This window comes from Mustela nivalis, assembly GCF_964662115.1.
Source record: "Mustela nivalis genome assembly, chromosome: 9".
NCBI lineage: Eukaryota > Metazoa > Chordata > Mammalia > Carnivora > Mustelidae > Mustela > Mustela nivalis.
Window position 1 is genome coordinate 33,950,213 of NC_139028.1, and position 15,881 is coordinate 33,966,093.

A 15,881-nucleotide genomic window follows, 5' to 3' on the forward strand; every position below is an offset into this window, starting at 1 on the left:
GGGACGCATCAGTCCTGAGCCATGGGGGCTGTCTTGCTCCAGTCTCTGAGTCACAGCTGGGGATGCTGGCCCTTCTGAGAGTTTGGCTGGCTTTGCCACAGCAGCCTCTTTGACAGTAGTTCACGTCGTTTTACATGTTGGCTGAATAATTTAGGTGCTTAGATCCTTGAGTAATTTTGGAGAATTTTTTACCTCCCATTATCGCTCCAAATATTATTGCTTGGAGCTCTCTCTTTCTCGATCATAAACTCCTGTTAGTCATGTGTTGGGTCTTCTCACTCAAAATTGCTATTTCATATTTTTCATTTCCACATTTCTAGTGACTTTCTCAGATTTATCTCCCTTTTTGGTCATTTTCTCTTCTCTAACAGTGCTTATCCATTCATTGAGATTTTAAATTTTTCATGACTTCATTTGTTTTATTTCTAAAAGCTTTATATTTTAAGGCACCTCTTTTTTTTTTTAATGTCTTACAATTTCTTACATGTTTGAATCCTGATTTTTTTTTTTTAAGTACGGTAAACTGAATTATGCCATAGTCTCTATCATGTTATTTGATTCCTTGAAGTTTGTAGGGGGCTGAGAGAATGTGGCTGTTTCCTCATGTGTTCGGTCATTTTGGATTAGGAACACAGCTTCAGTAGGGAATGTGGGAATGGGAACTTCTGTGTGGCCTGGGGGGAGAGCAGTTGTGCTTGCCTCTGCCAGTGCCCGCAGGGATCATCAGCAAGGGAAGCACGCATCTGAACCCCAGACCCACTTTCAGCACACTCCTGGAATTACACATTCCCTGGACAGACACGGCTGTTCCATCCAGAGCCCAGGTCAGGAAAGACATGGTTCTTTATAATCTTTATGCACATTTTGGATTTTTTTTCCTAATCCAACATTTGGAGACTCCCAAGGACTCCAGCCTTATATGGAAATGTCAGCGGGTCCCCAGCCTCTGTTCCCAGGTTACTGTTAAGACTGAGCCACTTAGGTTACAACACGAGAAACTGCCCCTCCCTCCCCCAGCCTTAGGCAGTTGGAGCACTAGCCCCTACTCTCCCCACTCTACTTTAAGTCCTCTCTTTGTTGTTGGTCCTTGGAGAATCCCCTTATTTCCTTGTAATCATCATCATTAGCAACATCATCATCACGGCTAACATTTATGGAGCCCTTACACTGCATGCAAGCTCTGTTCTAATTGCTTTATATGAAGGAACTCATTTAACCCTCATAATAACACTATGAGGCAGATGCTATAATTATCCCCATTTCACAGATGATAAAATGATATTTTCCTTTAAAGAACGAAGATTCCCCTTTGGAAGAAAAGAAAGTCCTAAAGATTTAGAATATAATTCTATAGAAGCAGATGAAGAATCAGAGTCATGGAGGAAAATGATCTTCCAGGGTTCACATAACCAGGTCCTATCAGAGTCAGAACCAGCCACTTCTTCACCATCACTCTTTCCCCTTCAGCCCAGTGTCGAATTTCTCTGCTAAGAGTGTTCCTCTTATGAAGATCTGCCTATTTCTTACATGGGAGTCAAGCTCTGATTTGCCGAGGAAAATCTGAGAGGACGATTATGGCATCTTTTTCAGGAGGGTTAGCCTGGTCTCTTGTCTCAGATCACTCTACCGCTGCAGACTTTCTAGACAATCCTGGTATTGGGAGGTTAGAAAACAGATTGTATGCCCAGTTCACAGAATGACTATAAGAGTTTGGCTGCTAACTTCTGTCTTCTGAGGAGGGTGTATCTCACAAATACAGATAGATTTAGAAATACAGATTGAACATGTCTCTGTGAAAGGTGTTGGGGTGATGTGCCTGCCCTCCTTTGATGTGAGTTGTTTTGAAAAAAAAAAAAATCTATTTGCTGAACTCTATTGTAGTCAACTAAGTGGCCTCTGGATTATGCTTTGAAATTACAGTTGACACTAGAAAAACATGTTTTGAAATTTACAGGTCCATTACTATGAAGAATTTTTATAGAATATACTGTAAACATATTTTCTCTTTATGATTTCCTAGATAACATTTTCTTATCTCTAATTTATTTTATTGTAAGAATACAAATAACCCACAAAATAGCTGTTAATTGACTGTTTATGTATCAGTAAGGCTTCCAGGCAATAGTTGGCTATTAATAGTTAAGTTTGGACGGAGTCAAAAGTTATAGGCCAATTTTTGACCATTATTATTGAAATTAAAAGCAAGCGGGAGACACAGGCTCTTTCCACTATCCTTCTGTACTGAAGGCTTCTCTCTCCATTCATGAAGATGACACTGGAGCATGAGATGGGGCAAGACAGAAAGGGTAGGACTAGGAGTCCAGCTGTCTTTGGGATCTGACAGGTTTGGGGCAGAAGAGAGTAGGACAATGTCTGAAACAGGATGCTTCTGAGTCCAAAGAGGCAAAAAACCAACCAGAGTGGCCAAGTGACTTCAGCTCTTAGGAGAATGTTCTCAGCTCTCTAGGCTCCTTTATGAGGCTGCGTAACTAGAGTAGGTGGGAGTCCAGAACCCATGAATACCTTTATCCCTCCCTGGACACGGAGAAAATGCCAGGAGGATCATGCGATATCACCAATATCCCCCACTTGCGTGGGAAACCTGCATTTCTACCTGTTCCATTTCCCTTCTCATCGCTCGCACCCCAAAGCTCTGCTCTGAACAAATGACCCCCAGTTCAACTGCCTGCCTTCCTGATTTTGCCAACATGATTGCCACTTGAGGTATCTTTCTCTTTGCCTTTAATTTGCTGCCCAAACAGGAAGTATTCCACTTCCTATATGGCCGCGGTCATTCTGATCAGTGGTTTTTCTTTTCCTTCATCAAACCTGTTTACATATTTCTACACATCAAGATTTCCAGCCCATAGTATGGTATTTGGGATCACAGAGGGAAACACATAGGAGGACCTCTTGGGATGTTGAGAATGATCTGTACCTTCATTACCTGGTGGTTATGCAAGTATATATAGTTGCCAAAATTTATCAGCTGGCCCACTGAAAATATATGTAGGGAAATATTTGTAAATTTTATCTCTACAAAATGGACTTAAAAAAAATCTCCCATGTTAAACAAGGAGGGCACTGAATCCTCATAGAGTCTCAGTCTTGTCTAGGAACAGAAGTGGGGTTGGACTATGCAGAAGATGCTGAAATTAAAAAGGCACTTTCCAGGAATAAAGTTTTAAAACCAGAGTCCTTGAACACATACAATAGCCAAGCATTATGCTAGGGCTGAGGCTATGAAAACAAAAATCTCTGGAAAAAACCTTTGCAGTCAAATAGGAAAGTAGGAAGTTCCAAGAGTTAGGGGATAAGCATTGTGATAGAGGCAAGAGTAAGGACCTATAGGAAAGCACCCAGCCCACGTGAATGGCACAAAACGCTTCTTTCAGGAAGCTCATATTGAGCCCTAGAGATTAGGAGGGGCGGGGGGGGGGGTGCTGCGGAGTGGAATCCTCCAGGATCACTGGTGGAAGCAGAAATCAGTGACTGAGCTTAGGCATACGTGTGTGTGGGGGTGGGGGTGGGGGAGTTCTGTGTGTGTGCGTTTGTGCTCATAGCTCTCGAAGACCAGGACTCTTCATCACATAGAGCTGGGAGACCACATTTGGGTTGGAAGCTAACTGAGGAGCTGGGAAATCCCCAGTGGTTGTTAATGCTGTGCACAGACTCTTGTGGTGGAACGGAGCAGTTTGGTTAGCTGTGGTCCCCTCTCTCTAGGAGTTTGATTTAAAGTTATCTCACTTGTTATTTCTGATTGTATGGGTTACCTTCTAAGGAATGGTCTTTCTTGGCCAGAGACTCAATGTTTTATTGCATATATAAACATTTCCCTTTTTTTTTTTTTTAACTTCAGTAAGTTCCAAATGACAAGCCTTTACTCAGATGATTTGTATGTCTATCAAGATGCATTCTTTCTAAGGATTTCTTCTTTTCTCCTACCTTCGTCCGTAACTTCTGTTATCATCTGTAAGTCCAGAATGCTAGTGTTTATATCTCAGGACAAAATTTCTCTTCTTAGCTCCATTTGACCCAATTGCTTACTGGGTCATAATAATCTTCTTAGCCTGGCAATGACCCAGTTGTGTACTAGGCCATAATAGCAGCAAACACTTACCCAGCACTTACTCCGCTGGGTACCATTCTAAGCACTCTGCACATATGAACTCATTCAGTCTCCACAACAACCCTGGAAGGAAGGTACTAATGTTGTATAGCATCTTTGTGGGTGCCTTCCATGCACCCCAAACCCAGCATATCTAAACACGAGGTCACAGTCATTGCCCTGAAATCTGCACATTTTTTTTTATATTTCACATTTTACTAAATGATACCATCAGAACATTCCCACTAGGTACTCAAACATAAAACCTAGAATTTACCCTAAAACTTTTCCCATGTTCAATCTATATTCAGTCACCAAGTTTGTCCTTCCCCTAACCGCCCCATTTTTTTTTTTTTAAAGAAAAAGTAGCATTATGGGTTTGCTTAGAGTTTTGGCTTTGAAGATAGACTATTTAGGTTTGAATCCTAGTTCTGACACTTAGCAGTTACAAGTCCTTATGGAATTTACTTAAACTTTCTGAGCCTGTCTCAATGTGAGAATTAAATGAGTTAAAACATGTAATACATTTAGAACAGTGCTTGGAATACAGTAATGGGATATTTCTTCATCTGTCTCAGTTTCCAGTTGGTGGACCGTATATTACACTAAAAAGAACAAGTGATTTGGTGACAGAGCGACCTGGGTTTATATCCTTTTCTTGCCACTTACTTTATGTGTGACTCGATCGAATTGGTTAATTCAGTGAGCTCAGTTTCTTTATCTGTAAAATGGAGATAATACTACCCACCCACAGGGCCGTTGTGAGGAATAAATGAGAAACTCTATGCAAAGCTCCTCGCTTAACACTTAGCATGTGCTAGACACTCAGTAAATGTTATTCCTCTTCTCCTCCAATCACTGCTGCTCTACACTCTCATCCACTTCTAAGAAGAAAACAGTTTGTTGCCAGAGAATCATCTGGGCCTGCTGGATGGGAAGGAAAGAGGGAGCCACTCAGGAGATTTGTCGGTTTTGCCATGAAGTGTAGGTTCAGAATCATGAACAAGAATTGTGCCTCTGACATGCCCATCTCTCTCACTTTATATCTTTTTTTTTGGGGGGGGGGTTAAAGTTGAGTATGGAGTTAGCTTGTGAATTATGATCTATATTTTAACTTTACTCTGATGTTCAATACACACATTCCTGAAAAAGTACATTCTCTAGCTCTTTTTCCCTCTTCAGAACAAATACAGGGCTTAGTGCCTTTTCATTTCCTAATTTAATGGTATGTCAGCAGGCCCGTGGGGAAAATGGCTTAAACAAACACAGGGCTGTCCTCACCCCCTCAGGCGGAAGGCTAGGCAAGGCATGGAAGGAGTAGAAATAGCACAGCTACATTGTCTGCGGGGCCCAGTGCAGAATGAAGATGCGGACCTCTTAGTCAAAAATTTTTAAGCATTTCAGGATGGCAGCAGCAGAGCACAAGCCAAACCCAAGGCCCTCTGAGTTTGGCATCCTATAGGACTGCACGGGGCACACACCTCTGAGGCTGGCCCTGGTAGGGAAGACCTAGCTCTCTTTCCCATGGGTCCCTGTGGCCTCCCTCAGATGCTTATAAGTAGCCAAGACTTACTTCCTCACCCAGGGCTGTTTTTTAACTCCTCACCCAACTGAAGCATCTGAAGATTACTTAAGAAGATTACTTAAGAAGCAGATGCTTGTTAACTCCAACATCACATTTCTGATCTCTCCCTCACCGGGACATGTTTTCTTTGAGCCCCCAAATTATCTGTCACTACTTTTCTAATGACTTTTCCTCCCTTTCTTGAAAAACTAAAGATGCTACCAATAAAAATGTGCTATTTTCGAAAGCCAGTATTTAGTGAGCACTTATTTAATTCTACACAAAGGGCTTTTAACATAATTTCCCTATTCAATCTTTAAAACCTTCTAATCAGTAGATAATGTATAACTCCATTTCACAGATAAATTTATAGATTTAGAAAGTCAAGTATCTTGTCTGAGGTCATGCAGTGACCATGTGATGGAGCTGGCATTAGAACCTGGGCCTTCCAATTCCAAAGCAAGGGAAGAGTGTTGACACAGTCTGATCAAATGGCAAACAAAACAAACCAAAAAAATAAATAAATAAATAAATAAATAAATAAGGGAACAACAAACTGTTTCTGTCAAAAGGACTGAATACTATTAAGATGTCAGTTTTTCCTAAGAGATTTTCTAGTTTTAAGGCAACTCCAGGAAAATACTAATCGTTTTGTTTCATCTTGTTGGTCCAGCTGTTAGGGGAGAATAATGTTCATTTTCAGCTCTAGCCAAGAAAACTGCAACAGAGAAATCCAATGAATGGAGGGCGGGGCAAACCGCCCTGTACGTTTTTTTGTTTTTTTTTTTAATTGAGGTACAATTGACATATAGCATTATAACAATTTCTGGTGTCCAGCAGGATTTAATATTTGTACACACTGCAAAATGATCTCCACATTAGGGCTAGTTTCCTCAGTCAGCAGGTGAATCTTCACACAATGTGATATCGTTGACTGCAGTCACCGTGCTATCCTTTACATCCCCATGACTTCTGTATTTTATGACTCGGGATTTGTACCCCTTGACCCCCTGTTCCCATTGCCTCTACTCCCCAGCCCCCTCTCTGCTCTCTGTATCTGTTTTGTTTTGTTTTGTTTGCTTGTTTGGATTTTTTTTAGGTTCTGCATGTAAGTGAAATCACATGGTATTTGTCTTTCTCTGCCTGGCTTAATTAACTTAGCATAATACCTTCGAGGACCATCTATGTTGTTTTGCATGGCAAGATTTTATTCTTTTCTATGGTTGAATAGTATTCATATATATATTCATACATACATGCATACATATACACACATGTGTGTGCATTCCATTATGTATGTATATATACAATGTGTATAGATCCACATTACATCTTCTTTATTCATGTATCCATGGACACTTAGGTTGCTTCCATATTTTGGCTATTATGAATAATGCTTCAATGAACATCCAGGTGCATATATATATACATTTTAAAATTAGTGTTTTTATTTTCTTCGGATAACTACGCAGAAGTAGAATAACTGAATTATCTAGTAGTTCTACTTTTAATTTTTTGAGGACCTCTATACTGTTTTCCGCAGCTTTTGCACCAATTTACATTTCCACCATTAGTGCACAAAAGTTCCCCTTTCTCCAAATCCTCACCAACAGTTTCCTGTATTTTGGATAATAGCCATTCTGGCAGGTGTGGGATGATATCCCATTGTGGTTTTGATTAGCATTACCCTGGTGATTATGGATGCAGAGAATTTTTTCATGTGTTTTTTGGCCATTAACATGTATTTTTTGATAAAATGTCTATTCAAGTTCTTTGCCCACTTTTAATTACAAATTTATTAATTGATTTGTTTGTTTAGTCATTGAGTTGTTTGAGTTCTTTATATATTTTGGATATTAGCCCCTTATCAGAGACAACATTTACAAATACTTTCTTCCATTCAGTAGATTGCCTTTTTATTATATATATATATATATATATATATATATATATATATATATATATTATGCTGTGCAGAAGCTTTTAATTTGATGTATTTCATTTATTCACTTTTGCTTCTGTTGGCATTGCCTTTGGAGTCAGATTCAGAAATATATTGCCAAGGGCAATGTCAAGAAATTTACCACCTATGTTTTCTTCTAGGGGTTTTATGATTTCTAGTCTTAGACTCAACTCTGAGTTGACTCAACAATTTTGAGTTAATTTTTACATGATATAAGAAAGTGTTCCAGTTTTATTCCTTTTCATGTGACTGTCTACTTTTCCCAACACCATTTATTAAATAGATAGTCCTTTCTCCATTGTATATTCTTGCCTCCTTTGTTGCAATTTAATTGATCGTATGTGCATAGATTTATTTCTGGGATTTCCATTCTGTTCTATTGATCTTTCTGCTTCTATGTCAATACCATACTGTTTCGATTCTATAGCTTTGTAGTACAGCTTGAGATTAAGCATAATGCCTCCAGCTTTGTTCTTCTTTGTCAAGATTGCTTTGGCTATTCAGGAATTCTTGTGGTTTCATACAAACTAGTTCCAACAGTTTTTTTGGTGGGGTCTTTAAAATTTTCTCTGTATAAACTCACATTTTTCACAAGCAGTGGAGGTTTTATTTCCTTCTTTTCAAATTCAGTGCCTTTTGTTTCTTTTTCTTGCCCAATTGTTCTGGTTAGGATTTCCAAAACTAAATTAAATAAAAATGGTGAGAGTGAGCATCTTTGTTATGATCTTAGAAAAAAGCTTTTGGCTCCTCACTACTGAGTATGATGTTAGCAATGGGCTTGGCACGTATGCCCTTTATTACGATGAGGTACATTCCCTCTGTCCCTGCTTCACCCAGAGTTTTTTATCATACATGGGTGTAGAATTTTGTCAACTTCTTTTTCTGCAGCTGTGAAGATGATCCTATGATTTTTACCCTTCTGTTTATGAATGTGGTATATCATGTCGATAGATTTGCTGATGTTGAATTAGCCCGGCATCCCTGGAATAAAGACCACTTAATCATGGCATATGAACATTTTAATGCAGAGTTGAATTCAGTCTGCTAATATTTTGTTGGGGATTTCTGCATCTGTGTTCATCTTCTTTGGCCTATCTATCTATCTATCTATCTACATATATATATATTTTTTTTGTGGCTTCCTTGTCTGGTTTCAGTATCAGAGTAACACTGACCTCATAAAATGAGTTTGGAAGCATTTCCTCGTCTTCAATTTTTTGGGGAGAGTTTGAGAACAAAAGGCATTAAATATTGTTTGAATATTTGGTGAAGTTCACCAATGAAGCCATTTGGTCCTGAACTTCTGTTTTTGGGAAGTTTTGATTACTGATTCAATCTCCTTGCTGATAATAAGTCTACACAGATTTTATTTTTTCATGACCCAGCCTTGAAATATTGTTGTTTGGTGTAAAATCGTTTCAAAGTAGTCTCTTACAATCTTTGTTTTTTGTTTTTTTTTAATTTTTTATTTTTTATAAACATATATTTTTATCCCCAGGGGTACAGGTCTGTGAATCACCAGGTTTACACACTTCACAGCACTCACCAAAGCACATACCCTCCCCAATGTCCATAATCCCACCCCCTTCTCCCAAACCCCCTCCCTCCAGCAACCCTCAGTTTGTTTTGTGAGATTAAGAGTCACTTAGGGATTGTCTCCCTCCCAATCCCATCTTGTTTCATTTATTCTTCTCCTACCCACTTAAGCCCCCATGTTGCATCACCACTTCCTCATATCAGGGAGATCATATGATAGTTGTCTTTCTCTGCTTGACTTATTTCGCTAAGCATGATACGCTCTAGTTCCATCCATATTGTCGCAAATGGCAAGATTTCATTTCTTTTGATGGCTGCATAGTATTCCATTGTGTATATATACCACATCTTCTTGATCCATTCATCTGTTGATGGACATTTAGGTTCTTTCCATAGTTTGGCTATTGTGGACATTGCTGCTATAAACATTCCGGTGCACGTGCCCCTCTGGATCACTACGTTTGTATCTTTAGGGTAAATACCCAATAGTGCAATTGCTGGGTCATAGGGCAGTTCTATTTTCAACATTCTGAGGAACCTCCATGCTGTTTTCCAGAGTGGCTGCACCAGCTTGCATTCCCACCAACAGTGTAGGAGGGTTCCCCTTTCTCCGCATCCTCGCCAGCATCTGTCATTTCCTGACTTGTTGATTTTAGCCATTCTGACTGGTGTGAGGTGATATCTCATTGTGGTTTTGATTTGTATTTCCCTGATGCCGAGTGATATGGAGCACTTTTTCATGTGTCTGTTGGCCATCTGGATGTCTTCTTTGCAGAAATGTCTGTTCATGTCCTCTGCCCATTTCTTGATTGGATTATTTGTTCTTTGGGTGTTGAGTTTGCTAAGTTCTTTATAGATTCTGGACACTAGTCCTTTATCTGATATGTCGTTTGCAAATATCTTCTCCCATTCTATCAGTTGTCTTTTGATTTTGTTAACTGTTTCCTTTGCTGTGCAAAAGCTTTTGATCTTGATGAAATCCCAATAGTTCATTTTTGCCCTTGCTTCCCTTGCCTTTGGCGTTGTTCCTAGGAAGATGTTGCTGAGGCTGAGGTCGAAGAGGTTGCTGCCTGTGTTCTCCTCAAGGATTTTGATGGATTCCTTTCGCACATTGAGGTCCTTCATCCATTTTGAGTCTATTTTTGTGTGTGGTGTAAGGAAATGGTCCAATTTCATTTTTCTGCATGTGGCTGTCCAATTTTACCAGCACCATTTATTGAAGAGGTTGTCTTTTTTCCATTGGACATTCTTTCCTGCTTTGTCGAAGATTGGTTGACCATAGAGTTGAGGGTCTATTTCTGGGCTCTCTATTCTGTTCCATTGATCTATGGGTCTGTTTTTGTGCCAGTACCATGCTGTCTTGATGATGACAGCTTTGTAATAGAGCTTGAAGTCCGGAATTGTGATGCCACCAACGTTGGCTTTCTTTTTCAATATCCCTTTGGCTAATCGAGGTCTTTTCTGGTTCCATATAAATTTTAGCATTATTTGTTCCATTTCTTTGAAAAAGATGGACGGTACTTTGATAGGAATTGCATTAAATGTGTAGATTGCTTTAGGTAGCATAGACATTTTCACAATATTTATTCTTCCAATCCAGGAGCATGGAACATTTTTCCATTTCTTTGTGTCTTCCTCAATTTATTTCATGAGTACTTTATAGTTTTCTGAGTATAGATTCTGTTTCTCTTTGGTTAGGTTTATTCCTAGGTATCTTATGGTTTTGGATGCAATTGTAAATGGGATTGACTCCTTAATTTCTCTTTCTTCTGTCTTGCTGTTGGTGTAGAGAAATGCAACTGATTTCTGTGCATTGATTTTATATCCTGACACTTTACTGAATTCCTGTATAAGTTCTAGCAGTTTTGGAGTGGAGTCTTTTGGGTTTTCCACATATAGTATCATATCATCTGCGAAGAGTGATAATTTGACTTTTTCTTTGCCAATTTGGATGCCTTTAATTTCTTTTTGTTGTCTGATTGCTGAGGCTAGGACCTCTAGTACTATGTTGAATAGCAGTGGTGATTATGGACATCCCTGCCGTGTTCCTGACCTTAGCGGAAAAGCTTTCAGTTTTTCTCCATTGAGAATGATATTTGCGGTGGGTTTTTCATAGATGGCTTTGATGATATTGAGGTATGTGCCCTCTATCCCTACACTTTGAAGAGTTTTGATCAGGAAGGGATGCTGTACTTTGTCAAATGCTTTTTCAGCATCTATTGAGAGTATCATATGGTTCTTGTTCTTTCTTTTATTGATGTGTTGTATCACATTGATTGATTTTCGGATGTTGAACCAACCTTGCAGCCCTGGAATAAATCCCACTTGGTCGTGGTGAATAATCTTTTTAATGTACTGTTGAATCCTATTGGCTAGTATTTTGTTGAGTATTTTCGCATCTGTGTTCATCAAGGATATTGGTCTATAGCTCTCTTTTTTGGTGGGATCCTTGTCTGGTTTTGGGATCAAGGTGATGCAGGCCTCATAAAATGAGTTTGGAAGTTTTCCTTCCATTTCTATTTTTTGGAACAGTTTCAGGAGAATAGGAATTAGTTCTTCTTTAAATGTTTGGTAGAATTCCCCTGGGAAGCCGTCTGGCCCTGGGCTTTTGTTTGTTTGGAGATTTTTAATGACTGTTTCAATCTCCTTACTGGTTATGGGTCTGTTCAGGCTTTCTATTTCTTCCTGGTTCAGTTGTGGTAGTTTATATGTTTCTAGGAACACATCCATTTCTTCCAGATTGTCAAATTTATTGGCGTAGAGTTGCTCATAGTATGTTCTTATAATAGTTTGTATTTCTTTGGTGTTAGTTGTGATCTCTCCTCTTTCATTCATGATTTTATTTATTTGGGTCCTTTCTCTTTTCTTTTTGATAAGTCGGGCCAGCGGTTTATCAATTTTATTAATTCTTTCAAAGAACCAGCTCCTAGTTTTGTTGATTTGTTCTATTGTTTTTTTGGTTTCTATTTCATTGATTTCTGCTCTGATCTTTATGATTTCTCTTCTCCTGCTGGGCTTAGGGTTTCTTTCTTGTTCTTTCTCCAGCTCCTTTAGGTGTAGGGTTAGTTTGTGTACCTGAGACCTTTCTTGTTTCTTGAGAAAGGCTTGTACCGCTATATATTTTCCTCTCAGGACTGTCTTTGTTGTGTCCCACAGAATTTGAACCGTTGTATTTTCATTATCATTTGTTTCCATGATTTTTTTCAATTCTTCTTTAATTTCCCAGTTGACCCATTCATTCTTTAGAAGGATGCTGTTTAGTCTCCATGTATTTGGGTTCTTTCCAAACTTCCTTTTGTGGTTGAGTTCTAGCTTTAGAGCATTGTGGTCTGAAAATATGCAGGGAATGATCCCAATCTTTTGATACTGGTTGAGTCCTGATTTAGGACCGAGGATGTGATCTATTCTGGAGAATGTTCCATGTGCACTAGAGAAGAATGTGTATTCTGTTGCTTTGGGATGAAATATTCTGAATATATCTGTGATGCCCATCTGATCCAGTGTGTCGTTTAAGGCCTTTATTTCCTTGCTGATCTTTTGCTTGGATGATCTGTCCATTTCAGTGAGGGGAGTGTTAAAGTCTCCTACTATTATTGTATTATTGTTGATGTGTTTCTTTGATTTTGTTATTAATTGGTTTATATAGTTGGCTGCTCCCATGTTGGGGCATAGATATTTAAAATTGTTAAATCTTCTTGTTGGACAGACCCTTTGAGTATGATATAGTGTCCTTCCTCATCTCTTATTATAGTCTTTGGCTTAAAATCTAATTGATCTGATATAAGGATTGCCACTCCTGCTTTCTTCTGATGTCCATTAGCATGGTAAATTCTTTTCCACCCCCTCACTTTAAATCTGGAGGTGTCTTTGGGCTTAAAATGAGTTTCTTGGAGGCAACATATAGATGGGTTTTGTTTTTTTATCCATTCTGATACCCTGTGTCTTTTGACAGGGGCATTTAGCCCATTCACATTCAGGGTAACTATTGAGAGATATGAATTTAGTGCCATTGTATTGCCTGTAAGGTGACTGTTACTGTATATGGTTTCTGTTCCTTTCTGATCTACCACTTGTAGGCTCTCTCTTTGCTTAGAGGACCCCTTTCAATATTTCCTGTAGAGCTGGTTTGGTGTTTGCAAATTCTTTCAGTTGTTGTTTGTCCTGGAAGCTTTTAATCTCTCCTTCTATTTTCAATGATAGCCTAGCTGGATATAGTATTCTTGGCTGCATGTTTTTCTCGTTTAGTGCTCTGAAAATATCATGCCAGCTCTTTCTGGCTTGCCAGGTCTCTGTGGATAAGTCAGCTGCCAATATAATACTTTTGCCATTGTATGTTACAGACTTCTTTTCCCGGGCTGCTTTCAGGATTTTCTCTTTGTCACTGAGACTTGTAAATTTTACTATTAGGTGACGGGGTGTGGGCCTATTCTTATTGATTTTGAGGGGCGTTCTCTGAACCTCCTGAATTTTGATGCTCATTCCCTTTGCCATATTGTGGAAATTCTCCCCAATAATTCTCTCCAGTATGCCTTCTGCTCCCCTCTCTCTTTATTCTTCTTCTGGAATCCCAATTATTCTAATGTTGTTTCGTCTTATGGTGTCACTTATCTCTCGAATTCTCCCCTCATGGTCCAGTAGCTGTTTGTCCCTCTTTTGCTCAGCTTCTTTATTCTCTGTCATTTGGTCTTCTATATCACTAATTCTTTCTTCTGCCTCATTTATCCTAGCAGTGAGAGCCTCCATTTTTGATTGCACCTCATTAATAGCTTTTTTGATTTCAACTTGGTTAGATTTTAGTTCTTTTATTTCTCCAGAAAGGGCTTTTATATCTCTCGAGAGGGTTTCTCTAATATCTTCCATGCCTTTTTCGAGCCCGGCTAGAACCTTGAGAATTGTCATTCTGAACTCTAGATCTGACATATTACCAATGTCTGTATTGATTAGGTCCCTAGCCTTCGGTACTGCCTCTTGTTCTTTTGTTTGTGTTGAATTTTTCCGTCTTGTCATTTTGTCCCGGTAAGAGTATATGAAGGGGCAAGTAAAATACTAAAAGGGTGGCAACAACCCCAGGAAAATATGCTTTAACCAAATTAGAAGAGATCCAAAATCGTGAGGGGGGAGAAAGGGGATAAAAAGAGGTTCAAAAAGGAAGAAAGAAAAAGAAAAAAGAAAAAAAAAAAGAAAAGAAAAGATTTTAAAAAAAAGAAAACACCTAAGAAAAATGTAAAAAAGAAAAAATATATATATTAGATAAACTAATAAAAAATCGTTAAAAAAGAAAAAGGTAACAGTTAAAAAAAAAAATTTTACCCGAAGGCGAGAGAAAAAAAAACAAAAACTGAAAAAGAAAAAAATTAAATTAACTGCAAGACTAAAAAAAATCACAGGGAAAAAGCCATGAGTTCCGTGCTTGGCTTTCTCCTCCTCTGGAATTCTGCTGCTCTCCTTGGCATTGAAACCGCACTCCTTGGTAGGTGAACTTGGTCTTGGCTGGATTTCTTGTTGATCTTCTGGGGGAGGGGCCTGTTGTAGTGATTCTCAAGTGTCTTTGCCCCAGGCGGAATTACACCGCCCTTACCCGGGGCCGGGGTGAGTATTCCGCTCGGGTTTGCTTTCAGGAGCTTTTGTTCCCTGAGCGCTTTCCGTAGAGTTCCGGAGGACGAGAATACAAATGGCGGCCTCCTGGTCTCCGGCCTGGAGGAGCTGAGAACCCAGGGCCGCACTCCTCAGTGCGCCCTCAGAGAACAGCGCCCAGTTACTCCCGTCTGTCTGACCTCTGGCTGCGCTCCGAGCTCAACGAGCCTGCGACTGGTTCAAGGTAACACCGAGCTGTGAGCTTACTGTCGGTTCTGTCTCTGTAGCCGGCTTTCCCGTTCCAATACCCGCAAGCTCTGCGACACTCAGACACCCCCGATCCTTCTGTGACTCTGCGGGACCTGAGGCCACGCTGACCCCGCATGGGCTTCGCCCCGGTTTAGCCTCTGGAGCGATGTCCCTCAGCGGAACAGACTTTTAAAAGTCCTGATTTTGTGCTCGGTTGCTCCGCCGCTTGCCAGGAGCCGGCCCCTCCCCCCGGGGTCTCTCTTCCCGTTGCTTTGGATTCACTTCTCCGCCGGTCCTACCTTTCAGAAAGTGGTTGTTTTTCTGTTTCCAGAATTGCTGTTCTTCTTCTCTTCGATCTGCCGATGGATTTTCAGGTGTTTGCAATCTTTAGATAAGCTATCTAGCTGATCTCCGGCTAGCTGAAGCAGCCTCAGCCTGCTACTTCTCCGCCATCTTGACTCCTCCCAATCTTTGTATTTTTTAGTATCAGTGTTAACTTCCCCTCTTTTATTCTTGATTTTATATATTTGAACCATCTCTGTTTTTTTCTTATCAAATCTAGCTAAAGGTTTTTAGTTTTGTTTATCTTTTCAAATAACCAACTTAGTTTCATTGATCTTTAATACCGTGTTTTTAGTCTCTATTTCATCTACTTCCTCTCTGCTCTTCATTATTTCCTTCCTTCTACTAATTTTGAGGCTTCACTTTCTCCCCTCTTTTTCTAGTCCTTTTAGGTTTAAAGTTAAATTGTTTATTTGAGAATGTCTTGTTTCTTGAGGAAGGCCTGCATTGCTGCATCCCAAAGATTTTAGCATGTTGTATTTTCATTTGTCACCGGATATCTTTTATTTTCTCCTTTGTTTCTTATTGACCCATGGTTATTCAGT

At 39.5% G+C, this 15,881-nt stretch overlaps 1 protein-coding gene across 10 annotated transcripts in view; it reads left to right on the forward strand.

Moving 5' to 3' along the window:
* The window catches only part of NTM (neurotrimin), a 943,341-nt gene that overhangs the window by 313,694 nt on the left and 613,766 nt on the right, over window positions 1-15,881 (forward strand). The gene's annotated exons all lie outside the window — the stretch shown is intronic.